The following is a 14,429-nucleotide window of genomic DNA, read 5'->3' as shown; positions in this document are numbered from 1 at the left end:
GAATGGACAACTAGGAATGCACACCACTGACCCAACTGGACTTCCCAGTTTCAGTTTCGTGCTAGGAAAGACAGGTAGCCTGTTAACAATGCTAGGAACATCTGGAGTTGGTGATGTGGACAAAGAGTGAGTGATGGACTCTGCTGAAGAAGAGAGAGGATTTTAATTGTTGGAAGGTATGTACAGTAGATCTATCAGCCTCACCCCAACAAAGCAATAAAGAAAACAAAACATTAATAACAGCCTCTTCAGTACCACTGCTGATCAGCAGCCTTCAAAAGTGACCAAAGGCAGGGATGTGCATACAGAAAGACAGAAGGAAAGACAAGGATGTGATACACAGCACAATTGAATGAATTGCAAAATTTGGAGTGGAGTTTCCTTCTCTGGAAAAACATTAGAAGAGGCTCGTGTTTTATAATGGTGATGGTAGGGATAATGACGATGATGATGGTGGTGGTAATGATGATAATGATGATGATGATGATGGTTTTTCACCCCCTACTATGCCTGGTTAACTCCTAATTCTCTTTTAGACCTTAGATCAACTGTCACTGCCTTACAAAAGTCTTCCCAGACCTTCATGGCAGACTCAAATTCTTCTGAAATATGCTCTCATCTGTCCCTCCTTTCTGTAGTACCTGCTCCAATGACAGTGTACCTCTATTTGTGTGATTGTTTTTTTGTCGTAGTTCTCTCCACTCAGTTATATACCCTCTGTGAGCAGATAGTACCTCTGTTTTTGCTTATCACTGTCTCCTTAGACCAAAGCATAGTGTCTGAGGGCTCAATAAATGTCTGTTTAAAGGAAGAGGAAGAAACGGAAGGAAGAAATTAAAGAACACTTTTGTATACATATTGTGTGGCATCTATTATCCTGATGTGATATATATTTTTCATGTCAACCTTTCAAGGTGAGTCCTATTATTTGCATTTCATTGAATCTCAGAGAATGAAGTCAATGGTCTTAGGTTCCATAACTAAAATATGTGGAGCACAGACATAAACCTTGATCAGTGTAGCCCCAAATCCATGCATTTTCCACTACTCCTTACTATATCATGCTGCCTCTTTATGTTACAGAAATTTGTCTGAATTCCTAACTGGCTTATTTCAAATTTTTTAAGAAATGGTGATGTTCCAGTGTTCAGAAATCTTACAGAGTTGACAACTGCCTCCTCTGACAGGTTTTACTATATTAAACATTAAACATATGACAAATGAAATATGAGTGTCTATCTCTGAACATCGGATTCTGCAGGTAGTCAAAGAAACTGCATAGGCTGGAGTTAACCTTGAAGGAGAGACAGAGAACTTGCCTAGTGAATCAGAGTCCATTCTTGAACAATTCCCACCCCCTCCACATCAAACTGCCCAATGAGAGGCCAGCAGCTTGCTGCTTCTGTTATTTCATCCCTGTAGCCCCACAAAGGATGAAACACTTTTCCCTAAGACACAGAAAACGGAATGTTGGCAATACTGTTTCAAAGCTGAAAAAAGTGAAGAGGAAATTCTAAAGAAAAAAACTGATTCTCTTCTCAAATTCTATGTGAAGGAAGCAAAGAAATGGATATTTGCTATGATATATTTGATAGTACAAAGCCCTGACATGAAGTAATAAGAATACTAAGTAGCAGCTGTTCAAAGAAGGAAATATAACACAGAGTAAATGGTGTATTTGTCCCTCGAGCTGATGAGTACTTAGTCACTGCGAAATCATTATCACAGAGAACATAATTTAGACTACACTCCAGGACAAGCTACTCAAGATTCTATACATGTCACCACTCCTTGTTAGATATTCGTGTGATTTTAAATATTAGAGCTGCTATCAAATATTAATGATAAATTAAATTTAGACTGCAGAACTCAACTGTTGCCATATATTGCTGAAGTGTGAGTTTATTATGAGTCTTTAAGGGTCAACAGCAGAAAACTTCCATCTACAGAAAGGTCTCAATAATAATACACGTTTTGGTAGACAAAGCATATTGAGGGAAACAAGCTATGCCCCGTATTGATCTTCTGTAGCAAAGTTGCTGCTATTAAGACATAGGTCTAGCCAGGCAATCTCTACAAGTTTTGGGGGAAATATACTAAATTCAAACATGTACAAATAATTTTACAGGTAATATACAAACAATCCACCCCCAAATCTAGAAAAATAATTTATCCAAAATAGCATTAAATATGCTTTCTGCCTTTCCTACATTAGGGATGACCCATAGGAACAGGTTCCTAAAACCTCAACTAAAATAAGGAAACCAGAAGCCACTTTCATGAGAACAAAATCACAACTTGCCCTCTTGCAAAGGAATCTAGCATAAATCAAGAGTGAAGGAGAAATATATGCCTGAACTCAGGTAGAATTTGTTGCATCAACATGTCATACAAAAAATTAAATCTTTATTTTCATATATGGGCAATAATGTTTTATGAAAGAAAGTATAAGAGTCTAGAGCTATTTCTATAATATACCTAGTTATGAGTCCTTAACGAAAGCTCAATCTTTCTGACACTGTTTCTTCATCTGTAAAATGGGAATACAGTAGCTACATTTTTAAAAGATCATTGTAAAGATTAAATAAGATAGTGTATATAAAATGTACGCATAATGTAGTAGTCATGTATAGCATGTAGTAGGAGCTTGAAAATATTTCACTCACTTTCTTTTATTAAGGAAAACAAAGTATTTTGGAAAAGGCATTTTCCAAATAGAAAATAGAAAAATAGAGACAAATAGAAAAATTCTATATATACTACCTGGTACAGTAACAATTGGTCATAATTTTAAAGCATCTCAGCTCTTTTATCTCCTCCCTCTTCTTCTTCAATGTCCCTGTTGATGACTACTTGAGTCTTCAGTTTCACTAAAAGTGTCAGCCTCCTTTAAAGGGAAAATAGATATACTGTTCATCCCTAAGAGAGGTAATATAGTTATCCTTGGAGAAAGGGAAGTGGAATGGGGTTCTGGAAGGAAGAGAGATGGTTGAAACAAATCATATTACAGAAAGGATGGACAGCATTGCAGGATAAATTAAGACATCTCTGTGACTTGGTTGATGTAAGAACTGAAGTGAGACCAGTTCTGCTTGCTCACCAGATGGCTTAGAGGGAGCAAGAATGCCAGCTTCCATGAAGGGAGCATGAAATAGAGGGATGCGGTAGGTGTATGGATACATACTCAACTTTCTCAGGGATAGAAGCTTTCTTACTTTTCCCAGTCTTTGTATCTTAGATTTTCTTAGCTGTAACATAACTATGTTTACATGAGTTAGAGAGCTGTTATAAAAGACCACAGTAAATAGAATAAATGTCAATGAGCCCATTTATGCCATTTCAAAGTTTATCAACCCCTCAGAACATGTGTCCTGTGTCCCTTTTATCTGGCACATAATGGGCATGTAAGAAATATTGGGTGAAGGCCATAATATCATCTGCTCTGTGAAGGCACTGGATAAAACGTATTTATATACTAACTCAAGAAATAGTTATTGATTGCCTGCTATGTACCAGATATTGTGCTAGGCCCATGAATACAGTTGGTGCCAGTTAATGAAAATCAAGTAGCAAGTTAATGGATTATTACTGCATTGATTCTTATGATATTTAAGATATAATACTTATGTACTAATAACTATCTTAATTAGTTTATAAAACTCTATTAGTTTATAAAATATTGACTAAGTCAAATTTCTTTGTATTTAGTCATTCTGATAACTAATTCCATATCTATTTGCTAAGAGTTTTCCTAAATCTACTAGCTGGTTTTGGGATGTTAATAACACAGTGTGTGTTGTATAAGGTCAAAACTTTTTCTATAGGCCTTGAAAGTGTCACAGAAGATAATTTGACTCCTTCTTGATTTCACATCTCATCTACTTTCATTTGGTTCTTCTTTGTCAGTGCTGGTCCTTAGCCCTTACCTCTTCCACCTATGTACAGCTATTTTAGTTTTTGAGAACAATTTATTCTTTCAGTTTCTCCTTCAATTCCAAAATCTGTCATTATCCAAGAATGCTTCCTTGCCTATGACCTGTGGTATGAGAAAAAGCAAGCATATTTTCACTTTAGACGTTGTTGCCTGTCGTCATTACCTTTGTTTTCTGTATTCTCTATTTCCTAAACTTCACTGTATTTTGTTTAACTTCTATTCCTGAGATTTTTCTTTCTTTTTTGTCTTAACTCATTTTCTTCTCTTTCCAGTCAGCATTTCTTGGGAAAAGGGGGTTGGGTGAGGGATTAGGGAGAAACTACGGCCAGGACACTGCTTTTATATTGGTTTTATATCTGACTCTATCTAAAGAGTCATATTCATTCTGTACCTTGTGCAAAAGACGGTCCATTCTTTCACTGTTAAACTCACCTAAGAAGGTCATGAAAGTGGGAATCCACTTTTTTAAAGACCAGAATTTTTCAATTACCCTTACTGTAGGATTAAACCAGTATTTTCCAAAATCACTGATGTCGTTCCAACTACCTAGTTCAGTTGATGCCCAGCAATTTTAATTGTTTGGCTTCTATGGCAGCCCCCAGGAGTAGTACTGTGTATAAATTTACCTACCTTCATATTTTATGTGTTTATCACCGTGAGTTGGATCCATGTGGAGGAATGAACTGGTTTTGAATCACAATACTCTCGTATCAGACTATACAACCAAAAGCTAAAGTAGGTTTATTTGTTTCTTTTTTTTTCCTTTTTTAAATAAACAAACTAAATTAGGGAAAGTGAGGAAAGCAAGTACAACTATTTCATCCCTAACATCCAGTCCATGCATTAAACTATCTATTAGGAAACAAATTACTGTTGTATCACTCTGTTCAATTTTCTTGTGAACATCAATCCAGAATGAAAGAAATCCCGTTTAGAATCCAGGAATTTCTTTCAACATTATCAAGACAAGCAATGCTGAAGTGTATTCACTATCTTTGTTTTGTTTACAAATAGTTTATTCACCGAAGCTGCTTGATCGGAAGTCCAGAGCCACTAGATAGAGCCAGCCTTTTTTACATGGTATAAAAATATTTTGACCCGACATTAGTATTTTATCATTTTCCAAGTCATTTTTTATCTCTGCCCTTGCCATGATGTGACGTTTAATTATGGATTCCCCAGAAACCATTCCCTGAGGTCTTTTACATCACAAGTACGTTTTCTGAAAGACTCCAATGGCGTTTATCATCATGGTAGCAGCTCCCTATTGCTCAGCTTGCTATTAAATCCTGAATTAATATATGCAAACTCCTTCCATTGACAAGATAAACAATGGTTCCCTTTGTTTTCCAGAAGATCTACTAGGTTGGTTGTCAGAGCGTGGACCTTTAGTAGGTAGCCTTTTGTGCAGGTTAAAATCTTTACAGATACGTGTGCTTTTCATCTAACCAGATTTTGCACGTCTATTATAGCACATCCTTAATCAAAAGATGGCAGTGTTTTTCCATTGCTTACCAAGTAAAGGCTAAACCCATAGAAAGTGCCATTCCTCAGCAAATATATTTTAATTTTTGTGAGAAGATTAGGTAGATAGATATAGATAAATAGATAAGATAGGTAGATGATATATAGATCTACATCTACAACTTTTTTCTCCTTACCTCAAAATGGAGGCAGGGACATTTTCTTTCTGGGACACCTAGATTCAGATTCAAAATGTTTTTCCTGGTTATAAACTGGAGGTTAGGATTGGCATGATTTTGGTATTTTATGTATTTCTTTAGCTATGTCACTAATGCACACGTATATTTAAGATACCAAATACTTTAAATTTGTATCTCCTCATTTTTGCTGCTGATGACAAACATGTTGAATGAAAATAGGGCAAGGGTGGATGCATAGTCTGTTTGTATCTGTCTTTCAGCCTGCTTTTACAAGTGCTTTGCATTGCAGAAGTGAGTATGCTCCTAGACAAACTACTAGCAAATTATATCCAGGAACATATAAAAAGATCATCTGCCATGACCAAGTAGGATTTATCCCAAGAATCTGAGTTTGGTTTTTTACATTTAATTAATGTAATACACCATAACAACAGAATAAAGGATAAAAATCACACTATTACTTCAACATATACAGAAAAAGCATTTGAAAAAAATCTACAGCTCTTCATGAGAAAAACACTCAATAAACTCGGAATAGAAAGGAACGACTTCAGTCTGACATAAGACATGCTCAAAACACCCAGAACTAATTTTACCATTTTAATGGTGAAATACTGAATGCTTTCCCATAAAATCAGAAACAAGACAAGCATGTCTTTTCTTGATACTTCTATTTAACATTGGACTGGATGTTTTTGACTTTGAAATAAAAGGCACCATTTTAGAAAAGAAGTAAAAAATCTATTTGCAGACGCTGTATCTTGTTATATAAAATCCTAAGGAATCCACTCAAAAACTATTAAAACTTATGAGTTCAGCAATTTTGCGTTGTGCAAGATCAATATAAAATAATAATATCAATATAAAAAATAAATTCTAATTTTATAATTGGAATTTTAAAATTCTAATTTTAAAATTGCTAATTTTACCAGCAATGAATAATCAGAAAATGAATTTAGAAAGCAATTTCTTTATTAAAGCATAAAAATAATTATAAAAGAGTTAGGAATAAATTTAACAAAAAGTGTAAAACATACTCTGAAAACTATAAAACGTTATTGAAAGAAATTTTTAAAAACATAAATAAAAGGAAGACATCTCATGTTCATCTATCAAAATACTTATTGTTTGTTAACATGGCAGTAATTTCCAAGTTTATCTATAGATTCAACAAAATTCCTATCAAAATTTCAGCTGACTGTTTTGCAGAAATTGGCAAGCTGTTTCTAAAATTTAAATGGAAGTTTGAGGGACCCCAAAAAGCCAAAATAATCTTGAAAAATAACGAAGTTAGAAGAGTCACAATTTCCAGTTTGAAAACTTACTACCAAGGAAGATTGTGTGGTATTAGCATTAAGGATAGAAATATAGATCCATGGAATAGAATTAAGAGTCTAGAAATAAACCCTCACATTTGCAGTAACTAATTTTTGATAAGGATTCCAAGTCGATTCAATGGGGAAAGAATAGTTTTTTCAACACATGGTACTAGGTCAACTGGATATCCATATGTAAAAGAATGAAGTTGGACCTTCCCTCACACCACACACAAAATTAACCCAAATGGACCATAGACCTAAAGAGCAAAGCCAATAAAACTCTTAGAAAAAAATATAGGAGTGAATCTTTGTGACCTTGCATTAGGTGAAGCCTTTTTAAATATGACACCAAAAGCACAAATGGCAAAAGACGAAATTTATAGACTGGATTTCACCCAAATTAAAAACTTGTGTTGCAAAGAATACTATAAAGAAACTGAAAAGACCACCCACAGAACAGGAAAAAGGAACTTGTATAGGTACATGGATTTTCAAGTGAAAACTCACTTTGGTCACTCTAATGACTCCTCTCTCACACTGCAATCCTCCCCAAGCTCCCAAGCCTGCCTCCTACATAGGAGAAAGCTCCATGAGAAGTGACAAAGGAAACATTTTTGTTCAGAAATAGAAACAAAAAGGAGAAGGCTTAATCACATCTCATAACTATGTTCTGATCCCTTTCTCTGTTTGCATTTCTTCTCCATTCCTTTGATACTGGTTCTGCATTCCTGTCTATAAATTATGTTCCTTGGACATTAAGCTTGCCAAGACATTATATACAAAATGTATATAATTAACCTACATGCTTTTTCTAAGCTCAGTGATCACATTTGCAGGGCTTTGCAGGGAAGGAGGGTGGGGCACAGGATAAATTTCCTCCTTCTTCAACCACAGAAATCAATGAGCAATTTCACTTCCATGGTTGAGAAGGCTGGAGGAAGAAGGAAGGCCAAAAACAAAGGTAGGTAGAAAGAGTTCTCATTTTCATATATTGTACAAAGTCGTAAATATAAAGCCTAAAAATGAATCAAGCTGAGTTCATCTTTACCCAATTCCCACAATCCTAAATCCTGGGAATTATCTCTGACCTAGGGCATCTACTTCCTTCAGTCTTTGCCTATCTTCCAATCATGGAGTCTTCCAACTTTTCTGTGCTCCCATCTGCTTGGTGTCTGCCTGAGAAAGAAGTTTCTAAGAGCTCCTCCAAAGACCAAAATCACCCTAAGGGAGAGTATGGGTATACAAAGATAAAATATGTACTTTTATAATGTGTTTGAATGACACACAACACAGGAAAGTATTTTGAAATGCCACCTGTAATTGAAAAAATAATATTTATATATAAAACATATTTTTTAAAAGTCATGTGGATATCATAATTCCCCTGTACAATGTGAGTCAACTTTAGACCTGAAGGTGACAAGCCTAACTGAATTGTCAATCTTTAATGTTATTTCAAGACCCCAGAGCAGAAAATTATTATACAGTGTCCTGTGAAAAGGGAATAACAAAACTAGCAAAACCAAATTTCATCCCCAAAGGGTCTCTGCTCCTCTCAAAACTTATCTCTAGGCAGATTTGAGACAGAAGAGTTGGCCTGGTGTGTAAAGAATCAGCCAGCTGACAACAAGCTTTATATGCAGAAAAAGAATGAAAAGTTAAATATAATTTGTGAACTGGTAAGAAATTTTGGTCCTTCTCATAAATTCGTAAGAGGGATCTTTTTCCTAACCCTTTGAGTTTGATTTGCGGCACTCTGGGATGTGAGCTGACATTGTTTCATTAGTATTTTACATTCCTTTTCTCTAGCTCTACAGTAAATTCAAGTAGCCAAGGATGAACTGGGAAAGAAGAAATTTGTTTCACTGGTTCTATGTGCAAGATCTGAAGGGAGAAAGGATATGAAAATAAGCTCCCATGAATAAAAAACAAAATATTCACTCCCTGGACCCAAGATCATTAGGACTTTGTATTTCGGTTATTATGTTTTTCAATAGCAGTTGGAGTCTGAATGAACCATGTATACATTTTGCATCTATGTCCACTCCTAATAATAAAAACCTGGAAAATGGAACATTAATAAAACGTACAAACCAATGGAGCTTACACAGGCAAAATGAATTTCATTCCCTTCATCAGAGACCTAGCAGACCCCCATTTGCATAGCCTGATTTATAACTGACAAATAGTGTATTAAGTTTAATTCTAAGAGGGAAAAGAAAAATTTTTGAAGGAAAGGATGTGTGATGCCATGTTAATCATACAGAAGGAAGGCCCATTATTTTATTTGCTTTACTCTGCCATTGCTGATACCAACTGGTCTGACCACTTTAACTCTTTTTTTTTTTTTTTTTTTTTGCGGTATATGGGCCTCTCACTGTTGTGGCCTCTCCCGTTGCGGAGCACAGGCTCCGGACGCGCAGGCTCAGCGGCCATGGCTCACGGGCCCAGCCGCTCCGCGGCATGTGGGATCTTCCCGGATCGGGATACGAACCCGTGTCCCCTGCATCGGCAGGCGGACTCCCAACCACTGCGCCACCAGGGAAGCCCTGGTCTGACCACTTTAAATCAGAGTTAGAAAGGAACCATTACAATATTTGGTTGAAGAATTAACTCTGGGAGGGAAAATTCCTACAGAAAAAAAAAAAATAGGAGAAAGGGGACGTTTTATGAAAGGAAAAATGTGATCTATTCAGATTGCTTATATTAAAATGAATCAGCTATCCACAGTCTAATTAATTTCTAATATAATTCATAATAAATGGAGAAACAGCACACCTATTACTTTAGGAATATAACTTAGTTAAGACCCAAACTAAAGCATCAGAAACCTGACGGTCCAAATAAACTCTAGGACCTTAAAATTATCCTTACTACAAAACAAAATATTACTTAATAAAAACAACCAATAAAGGGATTCTCTAAAGTTAATGCAATTATAAATTGCTCTCTGATTATTTCTGTAGCAAGAGTGGACTATTTGGCACTGTTTTTAGTTTTAATAATCAAAATGTAAGAGTAAAATATACTGGCTATGCTCATGGAAAGAAAAAACACTAGGTATGCAGCAGTATAACGTCCTTTGTTATTTAGGTACTATGGTCATTCACTAGTGTTAGTACATCTAACTTAAAAGTGCACTATATATATATACATATATATACACATATATATATGTATATATATATATGAAACGGAATCATTTTGCTGTATACTTGAAACTAACATATATATGTTAGTTTATATACATGTATATACATATATATGAAACTGAATCACTTTGCTGTACACTTGAAACTAACACAACATCGTAAATTAACTATATTTCAATAAAAAATGCACAATCTACCGAAAAGCAATAATTTCTGATGTCCTGTTGAATTTGGCCAAATGGTAAACTCCTTTCTGGAGAATTTAGTACATAAACACCATCCTTCCTACTTATAACAAATGCGAAAAGACATCACTTTGTTACCTTTCAGACCTTATGTGTTTTGAGGATTTAAGAAAGTGAAGTCACAATAAAGAATGCTGCATGCTAATAACCACAGGCAAAAAGAGAGAGCAGGCACAGAACAGTGAACTTGGAAAGTGGAGCCATAAACATACACTAAGATTTCAAGATGAAGGTAGGAACCTCCTTGAATCCCTCCCAAAGTGATGCACTTGCAGACTACATGCCGGAATCTCTCCCTGTGCCCCTGACTGTAGAAACAATATATTACCACTCCTACCACCCAGGTGCTCTGCTTTGGAGAAAAGATTTCACCCTTACTACCTGACAGTACAGCTGCTGAAAGCCACTGTGGAGCAGGAAACAATGATTAGAGAAAAGAGGGAGGGAGGGAGGGAAAGAAAGAAAGGAAAAGAGTTAAGCCTCTCAATTCCAGAGATACTTCAGAATCCCTAAATAATATTTTCCCCTCTAAAATGTAATGACTCCTACAGAATAAACAAAAACAAGAGCAACCATCCCTGAAGACCGTGCAAGATTTAAAAACAAACAAACAAACAAAAAACCTCTATTCTAAATGCACTTATAACTCAAGCACCACCTGCTGGCTCAGTGCTGGATTTTCCCACTCAACAGCAATTCCAATTTAATTTGCATTCAAGTTGGCCACGAAAACAATTCAATTTTTCATAGGAATAAGGCAAGACCACTACGGATTTTTAAAATCAGATAACCCAAAATTTTGCTAAGATTTAAAAGTAGCTTTGTATTTCCATCTTACATTTAATCGCAAACCAACTTTTGGTGAAACATTAAAAATGTACTATTACAGGAATTGAAAGGTAACTTGTTAATCTGAAAGATATAGTAACCTATACACCAACTGTTGAAATTTATGTACATTTCTGTGGTTCAGCATCTCATTAGTTACTTGGTTACAAGTACTGTCTTGCTAATGTTTATTTTTATTGTAATAAAACTTTTATGATAATATATGAACCTTGCAATATCTCAAAAAAATAAACTGTGGTATGTCACACAGACTAAATAACGATGTAACGATAAAAGAAACTATCAAATGAAGAAGCTTATAGAGATGACTCCATCTGATTAGCTAGTTACCTTTTTCAGTACTTCAGTAACAAAGAAAATTATAATCTTGGAGAATGGCCTGAGAATTAGGTCACTGAATCAATTTTGCATTTGTTTTATAAACAGTCACTTTTAGCCTGTCTCACAGAAAATTACACTAAACTAAAATAAAAATAACTATTAGCAATGTAACTACTCAAAAAATATAGTTGGTTATTTCATTAATCAAAATGCACCTCCCCCAAAGTGTCTCTGTTAAATTTCTCTAATTTATTAAAAAGCAGCTATATGCAGCACTTCCAGGCATGGCTTCAAAGCCTAACTGGTAGCAGCGTCTTAGGGCTACATTAACTGTGTATCCTAGGCAACCAAGTAATGGCTAAAGCACCACAGTGTTTGTTTAAAACGTGATGTGGAAAGCAATCAGAGGAGCTTCAATTCCGGGGAAATTCCTTTTCAATGTAAGCCTCACACTGTATTAGAGTGGTGCTATTTGCACCATTATAATTAAGATTGTGTCACCATATTCATTATTTTCAAGGGTTTGTAACTGAGCTGTAAAAATTAGTCATAGTAATTAAAAGACGGAAAACATCTAGTTATGCTAAGACATCCTACTGGGGCATGTAGGGTTCTAGGGAAGCGGGTTTAAAGCAATTTAAATGACAGACAATATTTTATCTTAACTAGCTTAAAATACTGTCCTAACCACTGATAAATTGGAGGTGTGCATTAGAATAAATGTAGAAAATAATTTAGTCTGTATTTCTCTTGAAAAAATATACATCGGTTATTCTAAACTATAATTCTTTTATGATTTTTATGGAGTTAATTCTTCAGTGATTTTGTCTTTTGATTAACCTGTTGGCAAAGAGCAGTATTTTCATTTTTGATTTTTTATTTTTTGACTGCTTCAACTAATCAGTCGTGATCGAAGAACCTAAATGCATGTTACTTTGCACTTTTTGTTTAAATATTTATATGCCTACATAAATTATAGGAGCAGGATATTGTTCTTGATGCATTATTTTTTAAAACCAAGTTGTTTTTTTAAATTTTTATCAGTTTCCTTAAGAAGAAAAAAAAGTTTCATCTGCTGTTGTTCAGATTGAAGATAGAACTTGGTTTTTTTGTTTGTTTTAACAGAAAAATAAGCCGCGATTATGGTAAGGGAGAAGGAGTAGTTAACCTTTACTAATAGTCACACAATGCTGTGATACTCTTACAACGCTGTATGTCACATTTATCTCATCTAATCCTCTCAACAGACCTGCAGTGAAGGTAGTATTGTTCCCATTTCACAACGAGGAAACTCATAATCCTGGTGGGACCTAAGATTCAAAGTCCATACAGTTTTCATACCATTTGTGCACCTCTGAAGTAAAAATTTAAAATTAAACATAGTCTATCCTATAATTAAATGATTTTACAAAGTGTTAGAAACCGAATTATAAAGTAACTCCATTTCTCTTTTCATTCTCCAGATTTCAGTGCTAGGTTTCATTGTCATATTAAATTAACAAATGTATAAAACTCATCAAAACTATAAACTCATCAAGAATAAAATGAACCTAAGAATTGCAAAAAACCTACTTTTCTTTAAAGCCAGAGTAATAACACAATCTAAATTATGCATAAAATAGTACTAAATTCTGCCAGAGAAAAAGAAAAAATCATCATCTGAGACTCAACGTGATAGATATTGGAAAGAAAACAGTTACAGGTTATATTATAAAATTCCTCTGAAGAGCTGCTCGAAGAGAAAGAAAAATCCCTTGGTGCTGGCCAAAGATCTCTCAAGGTTCATATCATGGCTTCCTTTGAAGCCTTTTCCAAATTTCTTTAAATTTCTAAACTTAGAAAATATCATTTGCTCAGTTATTTTCAAAAAGCATATATCAGGGATTTTATTATCTGCTTCTGATATCCAAATCTGATACTTTTATAAGCAAGCTATGAACATTTTAGCTTTATATTTTTTAAATGTCCTTTTAATAAATCCTATACTTTGTGTTTTTATTGGAATACTGGAGAAAATAATTGAGTATAAATCCTCGCTTTTCTCCCCCATCTTTTCCATTTGTAGAATGTTGAACTAGAGAAAAAAAAAAAAAGATCGGATGTCCCTATTTTAAATGGAAAAGGTAAGGAAAAAATCAAGGCATTAGATAGGCACTGTGTCATATAGTAACCACTAGCCACGTGTGGCTTTGAGCACCTGAAATATGGTTAGTCCAAACTGAGATATATTGTATGTGTGAAATACCCATTGAATTTCAATGCTTGGTACAAAAAATGTATGATCTCAATAATTTTTACACTGATTACTTGTTAAAATGCTTGGAAATACTAGGTTAAATAAAATATATAGTTACCGTATATTTTAATACATTTATTTATAATATATTATATATTAAATAATACATTATTTAATATATTAAATATTAACATATAATTAATATTTCTATATTAAATAATACATTATTAAATATTAATATATTTAAATATTAATATATATTAAATATATTCCATCTATTTTTCTTTACATTTTTTAAGCATGGTTGCTCGAAAATTTTAAATTACATATGGTAAAATTTGTAGCTCACATTCTGTTTCTTTGGGACTGCACTGCGTTAGAAAATCAAACCATGAGGCAGTTTGAGTCAGAAGTCATTGATATTCTGTACGTGATATTTCCTAAAACAATTTTCTTTTACTATTTCTTTTATATCCTAGTATTTCCCAGAGAATTGATCGAATTAATCTCTTATGTATGCATACACATAAGCATATAAACCATATTTTACACTCTCCTGTTCGTTATTATATTTTCAATATCTAGAATAGTGTCTGGCCAATAGTATGCACTCAATAAGTAAATGTTGATTGTATTATGAACCAATGCGTTTTTCTAGCAGTAAACACAATTCAGAGCAGAGGGCAAGCAGAGGAGAATTTGCCTCCTA

At 34.3% G+C, this 14,429-nt stretch overlaps 1 protein-coding gene across 5 annotated transcripts in view; it reads right to left on the bottom strand.

Annotated features, from left to right (window-relative positions):
- Positions 1-14,429, bottom strand: part of NLGN1 (neuroligin 1) — an 898,609-nt gene that overhangs the window by 577,768 nt on the left and 306,412 nt on the right. The window lies entirely within an intron of this gene.

The sequence above is a fragment of the Phocoena sinus genome, chromosome 4, assembly GCF_008692025.1.
Source record: "Phocoena sinus isolate mPhoSin1 chromosome 4, mPhoSin1.pri, whole genome shotgun sequence".
Classification (NCBI taxonomy): Eukaryota; Metazoa; Chordata; class Mammalia; order Artiodactyla; family Phocoenidae; genus Phocoena; species Phocoena sinus.
The sequence above is the reverse complement of the archived record's forward strand: the minus strand, read 5'-3'. Positions and strand labels throughout refer to the sequence as shown.